We start from the raw sequence: 7,487 nt of genomic DNA, 5'->3' as shown, positions 1-7,487 counted from the left end.
TATTTTCATTCAGAAAACCTTCAGGATGTCTTCTATGTTAAGAAGACCCTCAGGAAGCATTTTATCTTAAGAAGACGCTCCGGAGGTTTACTATATTCAGTCGACCTTGTGGTGCTCTTCTACGATCAGTAGACCTACAGGAGGTCATCTACGTTCAGAAGACCTTCAGGGTCACTTATGCGTTAAATAGTCTTTTAGAGGGGGTTCCAGGTTAAGTAGACTTTTAGGATGTCTTCTATATTCATTACACCTTCATGAGGTCTTCGACATTCAGAATACCTTCAGGATTTCGTTTATGTTTGGAAGATCCTTAGGAGATCTTCTATATCCAGACGACCTAGTGGAGCTCTTCTAGGTTTTGAGGATCTTCAGGATGTCTTCTACATTCCAAAGACCTTAATGAGATCTTCTACGTTCAGAAGACCATCTGGAGATCTTCGTGATCCAGAAGGTCTTCGAGATTCAGAAAATCTGCAGGAGGTTTTTCTAGATTCAGGAGACATTTAAGAGATTTTTATCTTCAGAACACCTTTCGGAGGTCCTCTACGTTCAGAAGACCTTCAGGAAGTCCTCTAGGTTCAGAACACCTTCAAAATACCTTCAGGAGATGTTCCAGATTCAGAAGACCTTCAGGAGATGTTCCACGTTCAGAACACCTTCAGAATGTCTTCTAGGTTGAGAAGACCTTCAAAAGGTCTCCTAGGTTCCTTGCAAAATTCTTCTACGTTCAGGAGAATTTCAGGAGGTCTTCCATGTTCGAAAGTCTCCTAATTTTAGAAAACCTTCAGGTGGTCTTCAATTTTCAGAAATTCTTCAGAAGGTATTCTATTTTTCAAAGTCCTTCAGGTCTTCTATAGTCAGAAGTCCTGCAGGAGGTTTTCTATTTTCAGAAGTTCTTCAGGAGGGGGTTTACCGTCAGAAGTTCTTCAGGGATTCTTCTACTTTTAGGAGCCTTTCAAGAAAATATTTGGAATGTTTTCAACATTCAAACGATTTTCAGAACATCGTGTCCGTGAAGACCGTGAAGAGTCCTTCCCCACATAGATGAAAGTCAGGTTGTATTTCCAGCATATTAGATTGTCAGGATATTTTCGCCACAAAAAAGACCGGCAGAAAATCGCCTTTGCCTTGAAGGCTTTCTAGATCCCTTTACCCTGTAGAACACCTCCTGTATTTGTTACAAAAAATTGAAACAAATCAAACATCTTCCACGCTTCTTATCTACTGATGTAGGGTATGCACAGCGGAAATAATCACACACATGCTCAAACGAAGTCAGCCATAGAGATAGACACAATGGTTACCAACAAAACCCCAAGCAATTAAAGTCCAGTCAAATTTCAGTTATTTTGTCTTTATTGTCTGCCTTTTGGGTATTCGACCTTTTTTCTGGCTGGTCTGCATACGAATGTTGCTGCTGCTGCAATTGGCAAAGCATACAAGAGACAAAGAGTGAGACAGAGTCCTGTAGGTGGTAAATTTGTGTGTTGGATTTTACCCTTACACCCCTTCCGCACCCGCGTCAATTGCACAAACTTGTTTGCCATTGTTAGTGAACACCAATACGAGTTGTATGCAAATGTATCTGTGTCAGTGTTCACACACACACACATGCAATTGATGTAGTATCAGTTTTATTTGGCGTTGTTGTTGTTGTTGCTTGCCTGCAATGGCATGCGGTATTGTTGCCCCCAATGCTGTTGTGTTTTGTGTATGGGTGTTGTTACAATAACACACACACACGCAGAAGCCCACACTGACAGACATCCACTCAGTTCTCCCTGAATGATCGAAACCGGGTATAGGCCTTTGTGTCTGTCTGCCTCTGAGTGTGTGTGTGTGCGGCTGTTTTACTCTCACTGTTCAATACATGTTCCTTAAATGTTAAACACAAAATTTCCATAACAAAAACTCAGCTATGGTCGGTGATGGTGGTGGCGGCATTGGCTCTTTTATAAGAGACGGTATTTTTGTAATGGGCCTGTCATTCACTTCATGACTACAAAACGCAACTACCTCTTCGTCGTCGTTCAGCGTTTTCGCCCAGCCATTGTGATTGTTTCGATTGCTTTGGCATGTATTTGGGTATATTAGTGTGTGTATGGGTGTGTGAGCGCGTGTGTGTGTGTGCTTGTGCAACGGCATGTGGTTATGTCATCGTCTACGTCTATCGTATTTACTCTCAATAGTGCAACCTACGCAATTTTCACACTAAAATCATTGCTCGTTTAACAATCGCGTCAAATGGATGCCTCTCACAGTGATAGAATATAAAGTTTTCCATTCTACGAGGGAGGGTGAGATTAGAAATGTGTGCGGGAATTGTATGAAGTGAGTATTGGTTTTGAATACAAATCAATTTTGGACTAATATTATGTTCTGATCATAGGAATGTAGTGCAAGGAAATAGTTTGATACCTTCCCTACATTCAACAATTAAAAGAGCTCTTAAGTGAATTCTACCGCAATATGAGCTCAATATCATAATATACACCTGAACCGATCATTTTGCGATAGGATATAAATGTTGACAATTTTTCGTAAAGTAACATAAATCGAGAGGCATTTTTCCCTTTTTCAAAATTTTGGGGATCTTTCGTAAATCAAGCATTTGAGGCATATTTTCTAAGGCATTGCTTTTTGTGAGTAATATTTTGGTAGTCAAAGAAGTCCTTTATGTTCTTGTTGAAAATATGCTAATTTTTATACCCTCCACCATAGTATGGAGGGTATATTAAGTCTGTCTGTCAGTTCGTCCATCTATCGGTCTGTCTGTCTGTAGAAATCACTCTAGCTTCCGAATGAAATAAATATTGATACATTTTTACTACAGCCTAAGACAGAAAAGTATATGTGCAGGTTTACGTCTTCGTATAGCCCTCATATAACGGAACCTCCCAATAGTCGGTATTTTGACAATATTCACCGGAATTGTTTCAAATTTGGTATTTAAAATTCGTAATGGATACTTTAGCCCAAGACAGAAAATTGTCTGTGCATGTCCATGTCTTCACATAGCCCCCATACAACGGTAACTCCCGATATTTGGTATTTTAATGATTTTAGTGACATTATTCACCGGAATTGTTTCAAATTTGGTATTTGAAGTTTGCAATGGATACAACAGCCTAAGACGGAAAAGTGTCAGTGCAGGTCCATGTCTTCGTGTAGCCCCCACATAACGGAACCTCCCGATATTTGGTATTTTGATGATATTAGCGACATTATTCACCGGAATTGTTTCAAATTTGGTATTTGAAGTTCGTAATGGATATTACAGCCTGTGGCAGACAATTGTCTGTGCAGGTCCACGTCCTTCGTATAGCCTCCATATAACGATACTTCCCGATATTCGGTATTTTGGTAATTTTAGTGACATTATTCACCGGAATTGTATCAAATTTGGTATTTGAAGTTCGTAATGGACAGAAAATTGTCTGTGCAAGTCCACGTCTTCGTATAGCCCCCATATAGCGGTACCTCCCGATATTCGGTATTTTGATGATTTTAGCGACATTATTCAACGAAATTGCTTCAAATCTGGTATTTGTGCTTCGTAATGGATACTGCAGCCTATGACTATAAATTGTCTGTGCAGGTCCACGTCATCGTATAGCCCCCATATAGCGATTCCTTCCGATATTTGGTATTTTGATGATTTTAGCGACATTATTCACCGAATTTGTTTTCAAGTTTCGCATTTGAGTATTGCAATGGTTTATGACAAAATTTGCCTACCCAGGTCCACGTAGTCGTTTAGTATTAGGGTCTATACGACTACGTGGACCTGGATACATTTTGTATTTTTATGATTCTAACAGAATTTTTAACGGAATTTATTTTTTTGGAATATTGCCGAATTCGTTCCAAATGATGGAGGGTATTTAAAGTTCGGCCCGGCCGAGCTAACAGATTTTTACAGCTTTACCCTAGAACATTGTGTGTTAGGGGTATTATAAGTTTGATTGGGCCAAAAATTATATAACACCTCGATATATTGATTTCCCACATAGGAAAGTATATATGGATCTTCCTATATCGCCGAGCTGAGTCGATCCAGCTATGTATGTCCGTCCGCCTGTCCATGGTAATTTGTAATCACTTTACAGGTCGCAATTATTGAACGATCTTCACGAAATTTAGAATGGAGGTGGGGCCAGAATAGAAGCCTGATCGCATAATATTTAGAGGTGGAAATTGACCAAAAACTGAAAAATGTCCTGATTTTGCAGTTGCTCTACAGGCCGCAATTATAGACCAATCGACGCGGAAGTTAGCACGGAGCTAGAGCATAGGGTTGGGCAGAAGTCTTCCAATTTTGATGGTCATCGGGTAATATTTAGTGGGGGAAATAGGTCATAATATTTGTGTTAAATAAAATCCCGGCGAAATCACAAATAGACGAACAGATCAATCATGAATGTGACGTAGATGCCGACAGTAAATATATCGGATATATATGGCGAAATATATATAATATGTTCATACAAAGATGGGGATGCTAAAAAAAATTATGTCAATTCAGAATGCCCTCTTGGCATAAAAGATTAAAATATAAAAAAAATCGCAGTAAAAGATGCCAATAATGATGTTCATATAGATTTTGTAGTATTTTGTGACATTTTTTTTATTTTTTCATATTTAACAAGTAAGCAAAGGCTACCGGCGAGCGGGGCCGACCGTTGAATACCCTACAACACTTTAATAAACGATACAGTTTATATAGGCGAGATACTCGAAAGAATTTCACAAGATATTGTGACAAATTATAAAAGAAAACCATCAGGTTTCGTTCTCTAATTTTCGAATAATAGCAACTTTAACTAATTTGCTCATTTCCAATTTATTGGTAGATGTTGCACGTAAATAGTCTTCCTAGATCTGGAACCAATATTTTCCAAAGACCTATAATCTCTCAGAAGTGGCAAAAGATTAACATTTATTATTGGTTTTTGACTGAAACGCATCTATATGAGATACAGACATTTGACTATATTCGTTAACGAAATAGTCAGAAGTGCGTCTTTCCTGTATTTGTGAATTCTCCAAAAAGTCATTGGAATGGACATTTTCGTATTTTGTCTACAAAAGTTGGCAAGCTATTCACACATTGAATATTTTTGGATGGCCATCCAAAACTGCTTGGCTTTTGCAATGTCCGGTAACCCCCATTCAAATGTGCGTGAGGATCGGGCGATAATTACGACCTCCTGACAATTTTGCAGTTTTTTTGGTCCATTTCAACCCCTAAATATATGGCGATCATCTCCAAAAAGAGTAGGCTTCTATTCTGACCCTCATCCATGACCCTCCATGCAAAATTTCGTAAGGATCGGGCAATAAATGCGATCTGTATATGATATCCTGATATCCTAACTACTTAGTTTTGTTAGCTGTAGAAATATTACCAAATGTTTAATTCAAAATGAAAATATGCCAAAAATATGACAAAATTGAAAAAATATGAGAAAATTTTACAAAATCAATATTTTCATCTTTAGAGAGATATTTTTATGCGATTTTTTTAGACGTTTATTCTTTCCTGCCAAGAGACCATTCTGAATTAATGAGAACTGTCGAAATCAGTTCAGCCGTTCTCGACATATAAGAGATTTTTCAAGCATATCTTCTTTGATAAACAAATATATCGCACATATTTTGCTATATATCCGATTTCTTGGATGTTAACATCAATGTAAAGGTCAGAAGTAACCTTGTCATGGCTTTGTGATTTCGCCGGGATTTAAAATATTCGCGGTTTAATGAAAAATTTTGAATTTTTTCAACACAAAATATATGGTCTATTTTACCCGCTAAATATTATCCGATGACCACCCAAATTGGTAGGCTTCTTCCCCGCCCTAAACTCTAGCTACATGCGAAATTCCGCGTCGATTGGTCTATAATTGCGACCTGTATAGCTACTGCAAAATTTGAAATTTTTTCAGTATTTGGTCCATTTCAACCCCTAAACATTTGGCGATCATCTCAAAAAGAAATAGGGTTCTATTCTGGCCCGACCCCGACCTCCATTCCAATTTTCGTGAAGATCGGGCCATAATTGCGACCTGTAGAGTGATTACAAATTAACATGGACAGACGGACAGACGGACGGACGGACATACATAGCTAGATCGACTCAGCTCGGCGAGCTAGGAAGATCCATATATACTTTCCTATATGGGAAACCAATATTTCGAGGTGTTACATAATTTTTGGGCCAATCAAACTTATAATACCCCCAACACATAGTGTTGTAGGGTATAAAAACTATATATAATATTGAAGTGAATATTTTGTAATTATTTTTTTACTTTACAACAAAGGTTGGAGTTATTATTTATATACAGAGTGCAATTTTCTTCCGATCATCACGAAATTATTAAGAAAGGTAGGATTAGGCTCAGAAGGGCTAAGCTTATTGTTTTCAAAGATGTCCGCAATCTATTTAAGGGTTGAAATGGACCAGCAACTCAACATTTTCCTGGTTTTGCAGCCGTTAAGTAGGTCACAAATAGAAACCTAAGGACACGAAATCCCGCATGAAGTTAGAATTTAAGACAGCGGGTAGAATGTGTGAAAAAGTACCAACATTACTTACAGGTAATATCCGATATACGCAATAGGCGAACTTCTGGCTTTTTTATGCTGATTTCGCTGACGAATATAGCCAAATATCGTAGACAAGCAAATCATATAGATGAGTCTAAATTTGGAGACACAGAGGCCCTCTTGCTTTTGGAGGTGTTCAAATGAAACAATAACAGAAAAAAATTCCTGATCACATATTGAAGCCAATCGACACGCCTGTGGATGACCATTGGTTTATATTTAGCCGTAAAATGGACCACAAAAACGAACAGCACGACGGAGTGCATAAATATTGGGCAAATGCTAAGGGTAATAGCTGAGCAGTACTCCGTGACATAATTTCAAAATAGAAATCTTCCAAAATGGATTTGGGCATGAGCGGGGATCCAACATATTGTAGTGTTGTAGGGTATCACATGGTCGGCCCCGCACGACTATAACCTTTGCTTACTTGTTTTTATTCTCATTTCATTTCCGCATTCCTCATTTCCATTTCTCATTTTCAAGACTACCTACATATCTTAATTCCATATACCAATAGAGATCTCAAAATCACATTTCGGGATTCCAGCTCTATTTCTTCACTGAGTAATCAATTTCGTACAATTTAGTAATTTTCGTACAGTTTTTATACCCTACACCACATAGTGATAAGGGTATTATGTCTTTGTGCATTTATTTGTAACATGGAGATAAAAACGAGATAGACCCATACTTAATTCTGAGGATCTTCATAGAATTATTTCTGAGTAGATTTATGGATGTCAATTAGTCCGTCCATGTATTCTCGTGAAAAAAATGCAAGTCGCATTTATTATCCGATTGAGATGAAATTATGTAAACGAAAATACCTCTATAAAATTTGATAGAAAAGACCTCTATAAAATTTGATTGAA

This window comes from Musca domestica, unplaced genomic scaffold, assembly GCF_030504385.1.
Source record: "Musca domestica strain aabys unplaced genomic scaffold, Musca_domestica.polishedcontigs.V.1.1 26, whole genome shotgun sequence".
Classification (NCBI taxonomy): domain Eukaryota; kingdom Metazoa; phylum Arthropoda; class Insecta; order Diptera; family Muscidae; genus Musca; species Musca domestica.
The sequence above is the reverse complement of the archived record's forward strand: the minus strand, read 5'-3'. Positions refer to the sequence as shown.